This window comes from Lycium ferocissimum, chromosome 4 (assembly GCF_029784015.1).
Source record: "Lycium ferocissimum isolate CSIRO_LF1 chromosome 4, AGI_CSIRO_Lferr_CH_V1, whole genome shotgun sequence".
Classification (NCBI taxonomy): Eukaryota; Viridiplantae; Streptophyta; class Magnoliopsida; order Solanales; family Solanaceae; genus Lycium; species Lycium ferocissimum.
Window position 1 is genome coordinate 3,072,367 of NC_081345.1, and position 16,480 is coordinate 3,088,846.

Below are 16,480 nucleotides of genomic sequence, written 5' to 3' on the forward strand. Positions count from 1 at the left end.
ATAAGTGACAAATTTCCCCATTGGGAGACCCCCTTTCGAAGGTTATACACCCTTATACGGACCGTTTTGGGTTGGATCCCATTTTTCCGGGTTAATATCGTCGTTTCGTTTGATCTCCAATCCTTATGGAACCTTCTTAGCAATTGTTTAACACTTCATTAACAATCTAAGGAGCGTTATAAATTGTCCTCAAGACATTATTAAATCAACATTAGCTCGGTACTTTGCAACCCTTTTCAAACACAACTTATACTTTACATTCCTCAACGGGCTTCCTTCTCTTGCCTCGAATGTCTTTGGAATCTTAAATAGAATCGCTAAGTACCCCTTCTTACTTGTAGGGACATCATACCCATATTACCCTATGTTATCCTATCTACCACATGACGACATAAATTTTTTTCGAGGTGTAACAGAACTGGGCAGAATTGCCCTTCGCGTTCGCGATGGCCATGGAAATCCCAGGCCTTCACATTCGCGAGAGGACCTCTCGTTCGCGAAGGTCAATTATTGAGTCGGTTTCCACCGACTTTGACCACCTATATAAAGGGGTAAAACTCCCTTTTTCATCAGATTTTGCCAAGAAAAACTCAGAAATCAGAAGAGGGAGTGAGGCTATCAAATAGTGAGCAATTTTCAAGTGGCGGAGTAGTAGTTAGGTTCGGATAGCATATAGTGGTGATTTGTAGTCTTGTTTTGCGGTGGATTCGGTTTGGATTCTAGGCGAACACTGAATATATTGCTATCCTAGTAAGAATAAGGTATGAATCTCTCCCTATTGATCTTGTTTTAGGTTTACTTATGGGAATAGAGCGATTAAATAGCCGTATAACAGAGTAGTTGGTTGAAAAATCAGATAAACATCATATGAGATAGCTTATGGAGTATGTTGATATTAGTGATGATGTTGCTATTATTGTGGTTGTTGTTGTTGTTGGTTGTCGGGTAACGTGATTCCCGGCCTACGATATAAGCATGGGGAGGGGTCTTTGCCAAAATTTCGCATTCTAGAAAGAGTTAATTTAAAGACTTAAGATATGCACTTGATGACGAGCCTAACGATTGTATGAATTCTCTTGATTGTAGATTTGCGAGTTTGAGAAGTAGAAGTAGAGCGAATAGATAAGCTTCAAGGTATGTAAAGCTATCCTTTCTTTCTTCTTTGGGATGAATTCCATAAAATGAGCAAGCGACGAACACATATGATTCCAATGAACTCTAGTTCTCAGCGGTACTTGTCATAACAATTGTTTTGATTCCCAGGTGTTGCTTCATTCTATCTATTCTCTCGAGTTCCATATGATGATTCAGTTTGTATATGATTGCTCCTAATATTCTATTCGTGCACACTTTCATTGCATTATTTCACAGAGTCCCTCACTAAAGGGCTGGGTGCGGTATATATTTATATTTCGCCGAGTCCCCCCCGAGAGGGCCAAGTACGGTATATATTATATTTCACCAGTCCCCTACCAGAGAGACTGTACAGGCATATATGATTATTTCACCGAATCCCATAATGGGCCAGGTATGGTATATATGATTATTTCACCGAGTCCCATAATTGGCTGGGTACAGTATATATGATTATTTCACCGAGTCCCTCACTAGAGGGCCGAGTACGGTATATATGATTATTTCACTGAGTCCCATAATGGGCCGGGTATGGTATATATTATTATCTCACCGAGTCTCATAATAGATCGGGTACGGTATAAAGAATATATATATATATATATATATACATGACTCATCTCTTAAGGCATAAATGCATTGGTATCTCTTGATTATCATACTTATCTCCTGTCATCCTTTCATTCGGTCATGATCTTCATTACTGTACTTCATGCTTTATATACTCAGTACATTTTTCATACTGACCCCCTTTCTTCGGGAGTAGTGTTTCATGCCCGCAGGTACAAATACTCGCCTGGGTGATCCTCCGGCCTCAGACTTGTCACCGTTTGAGAGCTCCATTGTTCCGGAGCTTGATTCATTTTGGTATAGATCCTTTTAATATAGACTTATGCATATTTAGGGGTACGGCGGGGCCTTGTACAGTCATATTTCACTGTTATACTCTTAGAGGTCTGTGAAAATGTATGGGTTGTATATATGTTTTGGTCAGCTATATCGATGTGGTTCGTTTTGGATGTCTTCGTGTATAGTGGCAGCCTTGTCGGCTTGCATATTTTGTTATGTTTTGGTTAGCTGTGACTCCTCAAGAGACAAGTTAATTCTGATATATGACATTATAAGTCTACATCATGCTTTTATAGATTGCCATATTATCCTTACTTTCAGTCAGATCACATCCAGCAGGTTCGTATACGAGTGTCCAGCTCGGGCACTAGTCATGGCCCATCGAGTTTGAGTCGTGACAAAAGTGGTATACGTAGCCAGCTCATCCTCGAGTGTCTCTGACCCGTGTCTAGTATAGTCTTGTTTATCGGTGTGTTGTGGCACCACATCTATAAATGGAAGCTACTGAGACATTTAGGACGTTATCTTTCCTTATTACTTTAGATCATGCGTACAGTAGCCATGTTATCGGATAATCCCTCTCTAATGAATTGCGGTGTTTTCAGCTATGCCTCCAAAGAAAGCTATAATCGCCTGCAGTGGCAACCGATGGAGACAAGTCGGACTAGAGAGTTACGGTGCCCATGCCCCGCTTATGCTCGAGACGGTAGTCAAATGCGAGCTGAGTCACACATCGGCTACCCCTCGCAGAGGAGCTTGGAGCGGCGCCTCTCCCGATTCGAGCGCACCACCGCTTCGTAGCCCCGAGGCCCCGGCCGAGCCTCAGGGCCCTCGGGCCCGGGCGAGAGGTAGGGCCATGGAGATGCCGTCCGGGGCCGTCGACCGTATTGGTGGCGGGGCGGTGCTTGCGGGCATGGACCCGGGAGTTGACTATCTTGATAGTTCCGATGGATTTCGAGGGGTTAGTGACTTCTTGAATTGTAATCCTCAAGAGTTTTTTGAGTTAAAGCCCGAGGATGACCCACAGGAGTTTATTCGGTAGATGCAGCGTACATTGAGGATAATGAGGGCTTCTGAGACTGAGTATGTTGAGTTGGCTTCGTATCGATTGCGGGATGTAGCTGTTAATTAGTATGAATCTTGGGAGCTATCTAGGGGCGAGGATGCTCCTCCATCGGTATGGGATAAGTTTGTGGATGCCTTCCTTGGCCACTTCTTACCTCCAGAGATGAGGCGAGCTAGAGTTGATAGATTCTTGCATTTGAGGTAGAATGGCAGGAGCGTTCGAGAGTATAGTCTTGAGTTTGATTCGTTGGCTAGATATGCGCCGACTATGGTAGCTGATATAGCGGATAGAGTGCATCATTATGTGATGGGACTAGATCGTTATCTGGCTGATGGTTGTATGGCAGTGGCTCTTCAGCCAGGTATAGATATTGCTCGGGTACAGGCATGCACACAAGGGGTAGCGGATCGACACTGGGGACGTCAGCTAGATAGAGACCATGACAGAGGCCAGTACAAGAGGGCTCGATCAGCGGGTTATTCTGGTGAGTTTCAAGGCGGGCAGCCTCAGCAAGAAGATGTTAGATATTCTTCCCACCCAGCACGGAGTGCACCACCACGGTTCATGGGTAGGGGATTCGACCGCACAGGGTATTCAGGAGACGGTCAAAGCTCCAGGGCTTCAGGTCCACAGATGAGCAAGGGTTCGAGTCAGTCGAGGCCACCTTTGCCTCGGTGTGGTAGGCCTCAATTTAGGGAATGTCATTGGGCTACAGGTGCTTGTTTTTCTTGCGGCCGTCAAGGCCATATGATGAGAGAGTATCCTTATGGAGGTGGTGCAGGTGGTATGGCTCAGCCTGAATTATAACGTCCATAATTCTCTACTCCGATGCAGTATCGATGAATGATTTTTTGCGTTGGAAACTAGACTCGATGAACTTCATTTTAGGCTTTTGAAACGCCTTAAAACTCCTCAAATACCTGGAGATATACTCCTCCAAAGTTGAATAAAATTCTGCCAAAAATCCTGCCAACTTTTTTCTAAATTTTTGTCAAACTTATATTTTTCGATTTGCTTGATCCCGGAACCTTTAGATACTTGCTTAACAGTTGTTAAGAATATTCATTAGCTTTATAATGGTTCTATGACCTCTCCGAGCTTACGTTAGTTTACTTACAATGCAAACGACGCAAAAAACAATTCGAGGTGTAATAAAGGCTCAAGATTGAGGGTTTGTGGCTTTTGTTCGCTTTTGAGGTACTTTATGGTTTACTCTCTAGACTCCGATTGGAGGACATACAATTTATAAATACTAAAGAGGTATTGGGTGTGAAAGGGGGTCCCACCTTAGTGGCTGTGATTAGCACTTGGGTGTGTGCCGGTGTATTTATTTAGGTAATTAATGTAAAGTAGTGCATTGCGATGGGGCATGCATGTTGAGCCTGCGGGAATTAGTTGTGGTGATAAATCCATTGCTCTTTTATGATTGTTGTTTATGTGGCCTATGATAATCATGCTTTATTCATACTTGTGATTATTGATTCATTGTACCTCGATCGCTCCATATTTCGTATAATTCAAGAAAGAGGAATCATTCCTGAAATTTGAGTTGACATTATAAAGTTGCATGGCATATGCATACCCATTTCATACTTTCTTGACATTGTTAGCATATGTGTAACGACTTGGTTAGTTGTTTTGAGAACCGATGCTTTGTTTTTTTGTGTAGTCTATTCCAGAAGCTCCGAGATAATTATTTTGACTTGCTTGCAAAATTTTAAGTCAAAAAGCTATTATTTGGTTCACTTTGGGAGAAGATTTCATTTTTGAAATCTCGATATTTAATTATATGAACTAATTTGTCATTTTGGGAAAACGTGATCTGATTGGCGATCTAAAGATTTCGTTGCATTAGTAATATTATTTATGACCTGTAGAAATTGACGGAGCTAATTTTAGAGTTAGTTTGATTGGTTTTTGACAATTAAGTCAATTTTAGTGTTCAATTAAGTCGGTTTTGGTGTTCAATATGCCTATTTATTGTAAAAATACAGTCAAAGGAAGAAATAAGACCCGGATTGGAAGGTTGTTGGTTCTGCTAGCTTCGTATGATCATTTGTGACTTGTAGGAACTTTCGAAATTGGATTTGGCCTTTGTTTTATGAAGTTTAAGTGTTTAAATCATTGGTATAAGTCCACCGCCTCCGTCACTTTGATCTACCGTTATACCCATTTAATGTTGGAATTGAGTTTTGATTGTTGTGATAGATGCGTATCGAAATTTGTGACCGTAGCAACTTGAATCATCAAATTCTAACGTCGTAAGAGGGAGTTATGATCGTTTTAGTGTGGATAGCTGTTGCTGGATTTTGGTGAGTTCGCAAACGCGAACTTTTGGTAGCAAAGGCGAGACCATAAATGCGCGATCTAGTTGACATTGCGGGGATCGCAAATGCAAAGATCTCTATGTACAAAATTTCAGACTTTGTCCATTCAGTATTTTCATCATATCTTGAGTCTAGATCTCCCTTTGAGATGATTTTTGCATAGTAGTTTTCTCTCAACGAGGGGGTAAGTATCTAACCTTTATTTTTATATTTTCCCATGATTATTTCAGTTGGTTATCTTTTTTATCCGTGTTTAATTGGGAAAAAATTGGGTTTTGAATCCAAAAGTTGAAAAGTGGTAAATCATGGATTTGAGGATCACGATGATGGATTTTTGAATGGGTTTTTTCTCTATTTAGAGCATTTCATGGCGATTCGGGAAGAAACGGCTTGGACTTGACGGTTCGTTGCACCTTTCGGCTTTTGAGGTAGGTTACAGTTTATTTCTTAGACTCCGATTAGAGGGCATATATAGTTTTTGAATGTTGAGGGGTATTGGGCGTGAAAAAAGGGGTGCCACCTTCGTTACTGTGATGTGCACTTGGGTAGGTACCGATGTAGCTGTGTGGGTTGTTAATGTGAATAGTGATTTGAGATGGGGAATGTAAATTAGGACTTTTAGGCATGGTTGTGGTGATAAATACATTAGGTTGGTGTGTTTGGTATTTATGTGGGCCATGAGAGCCATGTTGATGAATACTTGTAATCATTTGATGTCATTTACCTCATCACTCCATGACTTGCATGAATTGTGAAAGAATGACCCATATTTGTGCTTGAGTTGAAATTAGCGAGAGTACACGATATGCATATGCTTATCCATTCCTACATATATGAAATATTGCATTTGATCTGTTGCATACATGTATTCATTCATACATATTTGATGGATAAATTGTGGAAGAGGTAAGATTAAGGTTTGCAAATACATATATGGGATCAGGTTGCATGCCGCAACATAAATATAATCTATGGATCGGGTTGTAGGCAGCTACATGGGATCGGGTTGCACGCCGCAATAAGGTATATGGACCTCGCGAGTCCCATGGGTCGCAACTAGATGGAATGACCACTAGCGTGTGTGTACCAAGTTTGATATTGGCCAATGCATAACATTCATGCATTCATATATCATTTACCTCTTATTACCTTATGTGATACGTGCTTAGGTGTCTTAATGTGAGATATGATTTAAAGGGCATAGTTGATGAAGCTAAGTTGAATTGTGAAGTCTAAGTGTTGGATTCAACCTTTATATTCTTTGCAAATGTTCCCTTCGTTGTCGGCCTATGATACCTACGAGAAATAGTGGTTGTACTCATACTACACTTGCTGCACTTTCTTTTGGGTACAGATACTGATCCTTGTACAAGAACTAGGCCTCCTGGTTAATATTATGGTGGTCTATTTCGATATTTCAGGGTGAGCCATCAGACACTCCCGCAGCCCTAGATCCCCTCCTATCTTATGATTCCGTCTTTTTAGACTTGCACTGTATTTAGAAGCTCCTGTATGTGTTTGACCAGGTTTTGGGGATTATAAGACTAAGTTATCTTTTAATTAATTTTCTTACCTAATTACTATTATCCAAATCAACACTTATATCATATCATAATTTTTTATATTAATAATAATTAGGTCAAAAACTTAATTAAAAAAAGCAACAAAATAAGAGAGCCAAGCATACCCACAAAGGAATTGTGCTATTAAGTCAAACCTGAGAGGAGGTTTATGTAATAGTCTGTAATGACCCCTTAGGTCATCTTTAAAATTTTACCATTTAAGGACAAATGAGCCTTCCCTTAGGTCGTATGTGGGGATGAGTGGCACGAGTATCGAACCAATCAAATTAGTATCGGAGAAGAAACTCCTAATTTTGATGTTGGTTTTGGGAAGCTTTGACCAATAGTTGACTTTTGGGTAAACGTGTCCGAAAATGAATTTATAGTTCTGATAGATTCGGAACGTGACTTTTGAGTTAGTCGAGTAGTTGTTTCGGGTCCCGAGGCGTTCAGGTAAGATTTGGGTCGTTAGTTGAAAAATAGTTAAGTTAAGGTTAAGAGTTGACCTTGGTCAACTCTGTGTCTTGATGACCTCTTTTGGGAATTCCGAGTACATTAGCAAGTTCATAGCATTATTCATACTTGGATAGCATGTTTGGTTTGTGTTCGTGGCGTACCAGATGTTTTAGGTGTTGGATCGGTAGATTTTGGGATTTTTGGGACTTGGTTGTTGCGAGTTTCTGTTGTACCGTGCCTGCAATTTAGAAGCTCACCTGCAAAGCCGAGCCTACGCAAGTTGGGCCGCGGGTGCTAGACTTGGCTGAGGGGCAGGTTTGGGCACCTATAAAGGGTCGGCCGAAGGAGTGGATGCGCACCTGCAGACCTATGAGCCATAAGTAAGGCTCGCACCTGCATGCTTTCGTTCTAATAAGCGAGCTCATAAGGGCAAAAAATGTGTCGCACCGGCAAGGATTGCTAAACAGAACCTATTTTATTCGTTTTTCGAACCTAGACTTTCTTATTTCTAATTTTTAGTTAGAGGCGATTTCATGTGCTAGAGCTTCGTTTCCTCAAGGGGGTAAGTTCTTAATCTCTATTTTAGCGTTTCCCATAAGTTAAATCTGTTATTTAGCTTTGTTTTCATGTTGGGTTGGTGGAGAATTGATGTCTTTAGCCCTAAGCTGAGTTTAAGGAAAATGATGAAATTAAAGGTCCAATTGTGATTAGATTTCCATGATTTTTAGGATACCTACTATTTGGGCTAGTAAACTGTAACACTCTGTGGATCCGAGATAAGTGTGGAAGTGTCTTGGAGGATTGGACTTCACTGTTTTGCATTATCATAAAATACGGCAAGAGTTTACGGCCCGTATTCTGAAATACGGTCCGTATACCTTGGACGTATTCCACCCACTTTCCTAGGTTATGCACTGTTTTCGTTATGATTAAATACGGCCATCGAATACGGCTCGTATTTTGAAATACGGTCCGTATACCTTGGATGTATTTCACCTATTCCCTAAGACTGCTCACTATTTTTTATTATTGTTAAATATGACCACAGAATATGGCCCGTATTTTGAAATATGGTCCGTATTTCATCAGCTGCCAACTGTGTATATAAATAGCGGGATTCAGTTAATTTTATGAATTATTGGATTCAGTTAATTTTATGAATTATTTTCATTCTCATAAACCCTAAGAACGAAAATCATTTCTCCACGTCTCCTAACATAAAGATAAGAACATCTTTAACATTATTAATCAATCCTAGCATTAAACCCATGATTCTTAACATGGTTCTTGAATGAAAAACCTAGGGTTTTGCAAGGTAATCCTTCTCAAGGTGATTCAAGCTAGGGTTTTAGGGTGTTCTTCGTTATAAAAGTAAATTGTTGAATTACGTAAGGCTTAATTAAGGTATGTTTCTTTTTTAAAAACCTTATTATGGATGCATGTCTTCTTCTCAAAAGATCTTTATTAAATAAAAAGGTGAACTATTCATACAAAACCCTAATTCATGTTTTTATTGTGGTTGGTGTGCGTGACGGGACAAGCCCACATTAAAACTTGATTGTATTATCCTCTATATACGTATATGAAATCATAATCGTTTGCTTCCATAAGAGATGATCAATAATGATGGTTAATTGCTGGTACAGATGTTTTATAATGAACCATGACAATGGAATCTTGTTTAAAGAAGTGGAAATGTTTCCAAGATTATCTATGAAATTATGGATCTTTGGAATGGCACATTGAGCCTTAGTGTTAATTGATGGTGTGACATACTTTGAGACAAATTGTGAATCGGCTTCTATGCTATGAACTTTGTTGTTGTGTTTGGCCTAGCTACTCGGGAGGAAGGGTAGCCACTATGGATCCTAGTGTGATAATGCCTAGCCATTCGGGAGGAAGAGTGGCCACTTTCGGGTTCACTACCTGTGGCGTGATTATGCCGAGTTATTCGGGTGGAAGAATAGCCACCGTTGAATTTCATATTCCGGTGTGGTGCGCTGTGACAAGGGAGCCTCTATGGTCACCCCTTCGATGTGTTTGATTCTTGGGCCTGTATTGGCATGTGTAATATTCTTATTTTCTCATGGAATTGTTGTGGTTAATTATGATCAATTTAAAGGCATATTTGAAGTTGTACCTTGACAAGAGGCCTTATAATCGGTTTTGATGATTCTTGTTGTGATACACAAACTGAATAACTCTTCTTACATTGGTTTCACATGATTTTCAGGACTGATTTCTTTATATATTATTGTACTCTATTTTGCTATTAGTTATTATCCCTGAGGCACTCACTGAGTGCGAAGTACTCAGGCATACCATTGTTATTTTTGATGGTATGTTAGGTAACGGAGAAGAGCAAGTTCTTGATACTCCGGGCATTTTGGAAGGACTTTCTATTGCTATTGATTTGGTGAGCCCACACGTTCATTCGTGGTCACTTAAGACGGAATAATGCATGCTAACTTACATCATAAAAAATATCATATCAAGTATGCATATATAAGCTGCCCGACCATATAGGTACGGTGTGATCATCATTAGCCCACGTCCATGGTAACCATCTGATGCCGCCCACTAGTGGTGTCTGCCCATGCCATCTAGACATGGTGTATATGCCGCCCGCCTCAGCGGTGTCTGCCGGCCATATAGGCACGGTGTAATCGCATCATGATATACTTATCATAAAGCATGCATTAGAAGTTAAGTACAAACTATAACTCTATTAGGGTGACGTAAGGTCGAGAACCCCCGATTCCATTATGGAGTAGTCAAGATCATCATGCCTCACCTTGAAGGAACTAGAATCATAAAGTGAGTCTAGCGACAATGACTAACATCATGGAATCATATAAGGGTCATAAGAATATCATATCATAAGCCTTGGAATCTCTAGACTTAGATTCATCATCATCATTGTCATATTCACAACACATCTCTTATCTTTATTTCATGAGAAGCTCTTAATAATCATAGACTCATGGTTTCCGGAATATAAGAGAGTCATGGAAAGATAAAGGAAGTCATGTTGTAGGAATAATGCCTTAGAGAAGAAGGGACTAGCCTTACATACCTTTTCGCCTTTCTAACTTGCCGACTAAACGCTTCCTTCCAAGTTCTTAATTCTACATTCAAGGGAATTCATACTAAAGATTAAATAATTGGAAACATATTCGTACAAAAGATTAGATAATCGGAAACATACTTGAAGCTAAGATAAAGCTAATGAAAATTGGGCAGGATCTCCTTTGTTTCTACAACTTTCTCCATATAATATAACAACTCCCAAACATCAATAACAACACTACAATACCATAATCAATAAGCTTTGTTAAGCTAGTCATCATTCAATTCTCAAGATTCCCTCTCAAAGTCCTTCGTAACCAAAGCCGTAATACAACACCACATTCCTCCTCATAAAATGCTTCTCCAATATTCTTAATACCATTTATAACAAGATTATATTCATAACATGTCAAGAATCTTGATTCATGTCAAACTATTACTCAGGAATACCACTATTCTCATATTTGTAACCCATTTTCTTCTTTCTTCCATAATCCAAGTCTTTCAACCACTCAATACTCTTAATAGCATGAAATGAACATAAAACTCGCCTTTGATTATGAAAGAATGGGTTTTGGATGGAAATACTTCACTTAGAGAAAACCCTAGCTTCAATTCCAAAGAGATTTCTAGCTTCCATCAACCCTAGTTAGCATTCTTGCACTTGATTCTACTAGTTTTTGGTATTTGATCTTTGATTACCCTTGAATTAATGTAAATGAAGTGTGTGGAATATTCTAGAAGTTTAGAGAGAAGTGGAGGAAATAAGAAATGTGAAATAAGACTTGGAGTCATCTTTTTATAAAAGATAAAAATTGCCCGTCGGGAGTTATACGGACCCTTATACGGTCCGTATAAGTGACCGTATAACTCCATCAGTGATGGACCTTCACTGTAACGGTTATACGGACCATTATACGGACCGTATAATATTATACGGACCGTATAAATGGTCGTATAATCCACCTTCTCTCCGAACTTGTTCTCGTCGTTTCGTTTAATCTCCAATCCTTGTGGAACCTTATTAGCACTTGTTTAACACTTCATTAACAATATAATAGGTGTTATAACTTTTCCTCAAGACATTATTAAACCAACATTAGCTCAGTACTTTGCAACCCTTTTCAAACACGACTTATACTTTACATTCTTCAACGAACTTTCTTGTCTTGCCTCAATTGTCTTTAGAATCTTAATTAGAACACTCAAGTACCCCTTCTTACTTATAGGGACATCATATACTTCCTACCCTGTGTTAGTCTATCTACCACATGACGACATGAAATTTTTCGAGGTGTAACACGTGGGCTGAATTTGAAGAGGCGCTCATGGAAAGGTTCTTGTCTGATGAAGAAACATTTGCTATGGCTACGAAGTTTGAAAAGATGGAATAGGGTAACAAGTCGGTTCATCAGTATAGTTTGGATTTCACCCGTTTTGTCCAAGTATGCCTTATACATGATTCCGACTGAAAAGCATATATTGACTCGTTTTGTCAAAGGCTTGGTACCACGTATCAAGTTTGCATGTGCTGTTGTTGCTATGTCTCCTATTTGTACTTTCTCATCTCTGGTTGGGTTTGCTGAACAATAAAAGAGTTGAAAAAATGAGGAGAGGGTGGATCGATATCAGAACAAGAAGGCCCGATCGGCGGGTGGTTTCACTGGTAATAACTATCAGGGAGGGAAGAGTAAAGGGTATTCTACACCTGCTCAGTCTGGCGCATATTCGAATGTCAGTGTGCCTTTTGGTAGGCAAGGTCAGAAGAATAATAACCAAAACAGGTTCTCTTAGGGAAGTAGTCGTCCGCCAGTGTGGGAAGAACGTATCTGTCATCATTGTGGGATTAGAGGCCACATTAAGAGGGAATTCCAAAAGTGGTTGCGTGAGATGGCTGCTATGAACAACCAAAAGAATGATTCGCCTATTTCTGCATCTGCTAAAAATCCGCCAACTGGTAATGCTTACAATAATAATAATCAGAATGCTCATAATAATGTCAAAGGAAAGGAAGTTGCTAACACTTCTGGTGGAGGGATATCTTGACTTTATGGGCTGACTCGTAGGGAGATAGCTGAGGCTTCTGAAACTGTGGTTATAGGTATCCTTACCATCTGTTCTCATGATGCTTACTCATTAATTGATCCGGGTTCAAATATATCCTATGTGACCCCTTATTATGCTCTGGATTTGGGTATGAAACCCGAACCTTTGTTGGAACCTTTTGCTGTTGATACGCCTTCTGGTGTTCCTGTTATTGCTTCTAGGGTATAGAAATTATGTTGTTGTGATTAAGGGACGTGAGACTGTGGCTGATTTGTATGAACTTGAGATGGTTGATTTTGATATAATTATGAGGATGGACTAGTTGTTCGCGTGTTATGCTAATGTGGATTGTCGCCATAAGCTAGTTCGTTTCGTGTTTCCCGATGAGCCTGTTATTGTGTGGGAGGGTGAAATTGCTAAGTCAAGGGGTAGATTTATTTCCTATCTTAAGGCTTGTAAAATGATTACTAAGGGGTGTATTTACCATTTGGTGACTGTTAATGACACAAAAACAGTAGTACCCAAAATTGCATCCTTCCCATAGTTAGTGAATATCCCAAAGTGTTTTCAGAAGATCTCCCGGGTATTCCTCCCGATAGAATTATTGATTTTGGGATTGATGTTATTCCCGACACCCAACCTATTTTTATTCCACCTTATCATATGGCTCTAGCGGAGCTAAGGGAATCAAAGGATCAGTTCAAGGACTTGTTGGATAAGGGCTTCATCCGACCAAGTTCCTCAACTTGGGGTGCTCCAGTCTTGTTTGTTAGGAAGAAGGATGGTTCCTTTAGGATGTGTGTTGACTCCCGTCAGCTTAATAAAGTGACCATTAAGAATAAGTATCCCTTGCCTAGGATAGATGATTTGTTTGACCAACTTCAGGATGCTAAGGTCTTTTCGAAGATTGACCGGAGGTTTGGATATCATCAATTGAAGATAAATAAGAAGGATATCCCGAAAACCACTTTCCGTACTCGATATGGGCACTTTGAGTTCCTAGTCATGTCCGTTGGGTTAACTAATGTGCCTGCTGCATTTATGGATTTGATGAATCGTGTGTTTAAGCCTTATCTAGACCGCTTCATTATTGTGTTTATTGATGACATTTTGGTGTACTCTAAGAATCGTGAGGATCATGCTAATCAGTTGAGGATAACTTTGACAACACTTGACGAAAACAAGCTTTATGCAAAATTCTCTAAGTGTGAATTCTGGATTGAGTCTGTGTCTTTCTTGGGTCATGTGGTGACTGGTGACGGCATTAAAGTAGACCCTCAGAAAATTTCAGCAGTGAAGGATTGGCCTAGACCCACTAGTGCGACTGAAATTTGTAGCTTCTTAGGTTTGGAAAATTATTACCGAAAGTTTGTGGAAGGCTTTTCATCAATAGCCTCTCCATTGACTAAATTGACACCGAAGACTTCTAAGTTTCAGTGGTCCGAAGCTTGTGAAAAGAGTTTCCAAGAGCTTAAGACGGGTTAACTATGAAAAGTTAGGAATTAAGACCATTCTTTTGGCGGGATATGTTACATCCCGAAGTTTGAACTATGACGTGTGACCTTCGATTTTGTCGTGTGACCTAAGTGTGTATGACGTTATTGGTATGGAAACATTTAAGAAAGTTCGGGACCAAAGGTGGAATTTGTGGAAGTTGCCAATTATTGAAAAAAATTGAGGAAGTAAAAGAGGCCATGTGGCCGGCCACTCTTGGAGTGGGCCATGGCCACATGGTTGGCCATTAGTTGTAATAAAAAGATGACAAGGTCATCTTTTCCCTTCACTTCCATCCCTTAGAAAAATCAAGAACTTTGGAGAGAAAACCACCCATTCGGCCAAAGGAGAGAAAAAGAAGACCAAGATCAAGCCTTCCCAAAATTATTTCTCCTAAACAAATCTACTAATTTGAGGGTGCTTAGTAACGTGGAGGTGTTGTTTCGAGCGTTGGATTGTTCGTTTTCGTCCTTGGCCAACTTTGGACAAATTGAAGGGTTGTGAAGAAAGGTAAATTCTAATCTTGTTTTATGAGTTATGAAGGGTTTATGTGTGTTGTTGTATGTTGTTATGGATGAAATTCATGAGATATGGCATTATGAAGTTGTAGCCGTGTGGTGTGTTGTGTAGTAGTAGTAATGGATTAATTGTATTTAGTGTGTTTGTGTGTTGTTATGAAGTGTAGAAATGGATGGAAGTCATGGAAGTTGTGTGATGTTGTTGTGGCCGAAAATGGACAATTTTGTATGCTAAAGGATGAACTTATTCTATGTAGTATGTTTGGTTGTTGTAGAGTGTTGAAATGAATGAAAATCATAAAGTATATATATATGGTGTGTTGGCCGAATATGGCCTTTTGTATGAGTCAAGAAATGAATTAGTTTTCTTGGAATTTTAGTTGTTGATTGTATGTGGATTTTATGTTGAAAATGAGAGTTTAATGATTCAAATTGGTATTGTAAGTGTATGGGGCTGTGTTGGAGGATTTTGTGTATTTAGTGTGATTTTTATGTTTATGGAAATGGCATGATTAGAAGTATAGATTGTTGGAGTAAATCATGGTTTGAAAATAAGGAATGTGTTAGGGATGTGTTCTCGGGTTAAGGGACAATTTCGGGTGACTTGAGCCCTTGTTGGATTATTGGAAATATTGTGTGAATTGTTTGGAGAGTCCTTGAATGTTGTTTGAATGGTTTTGGATTGATAATTGAATATGCGTTCGTTTGATTACATGTTGGTTTGTAAGTATGTAGTCGTAGTAAGCATAATTGGAATATTGTTGGAACGTGTGGAGAAGGATTTTTAATGTTCGAATGCGTTTCGAATTGATTGTGGATATTGTTGGAATGATTGTTGGTTTGTTGTGTTGTTGAATTTGGCCGAGTTAAATTCTCGGGGTTGGTCCATTTATAAAGGAAGTGCTTGCCCAATTTTCCGTAGGATTATGTGCTAGTTGGAAATAAGCTTTTAAGTGCTTATGGTTGACGTTGGTATTTATTGATGTTATGTAGATCTTGGAGAGTTCGAGATATAAGTTTGATTTGGATTACCGTTGTGTGCAAGCGAGGTATGTAAAGCTTAACCTTTCTTTCTTTTGGCATGTCTTAGTTGTGTATAGGCTACGACCTGAGCCTCGAGGGAATTCCATTCTTATAATCCGAGCATGTCTATGATTCGCGTTTGTCTTTTGGTACTCGTATGTTGATGTGGGAAAATATTGGTTTTGATGTTGTTGGAAAAAAATGATTTTAAAGTTGCATAAAAACTTGGTTTTCAAAAGAGTTTTATTCTTAAACAATGTTGAAACTACGAACGCTCATAACTTTCGACTAAGGGCTCGGATTGCCTCGATATCGTCGTGAGAGGTTGTATGACGTGTGATGAGTATGTTTTCCATAGGCGGGCCGGCTCGGGTTGACGCTCGTCCGTGGGTCCCGCGACCTTCCTTCGTCCCTTTCGATGACGTTTGAGAGAGTTTGGTATGACGATTTTCCCATCCCAGTAGGGTCATTTTACTTACTTTTTGAACCTATATTAATGATTTTATGCATATGGTTACTCACGACTCGCTCGTGCGGTTGTTGGTATATCGTTCGCCGGTTCCGGGCCGGTTTCTTGTCGTGCGCACTATGATATATATTCGGAGTTATCTTTGTGTTACGGTTCCCGAGACCTCGCCATAGGGCCGGGTTCCGTTTATGGAGTTATGTTGTGATATGGCTTATGATGTGTTGTGATGATGTGTTGCGTTCGGGGTTGTACGGAGATTTGAAACCTTCTGGTGTTATGCTGTGTTATGGCGCCATCGACAGGCGGGCGACCATATTTTCTGTGCCCTTTTGCATGTTTTCTATTTTGAAAATAAATATTTAGCATTTGGAAATGTACTTACTTTCGGTACTTCGGTTTCGAGTGTGATTCAGTTATTTACTGTATTTCCTGCTTTACATACTCAGTACATATTTCGTACTGACCCC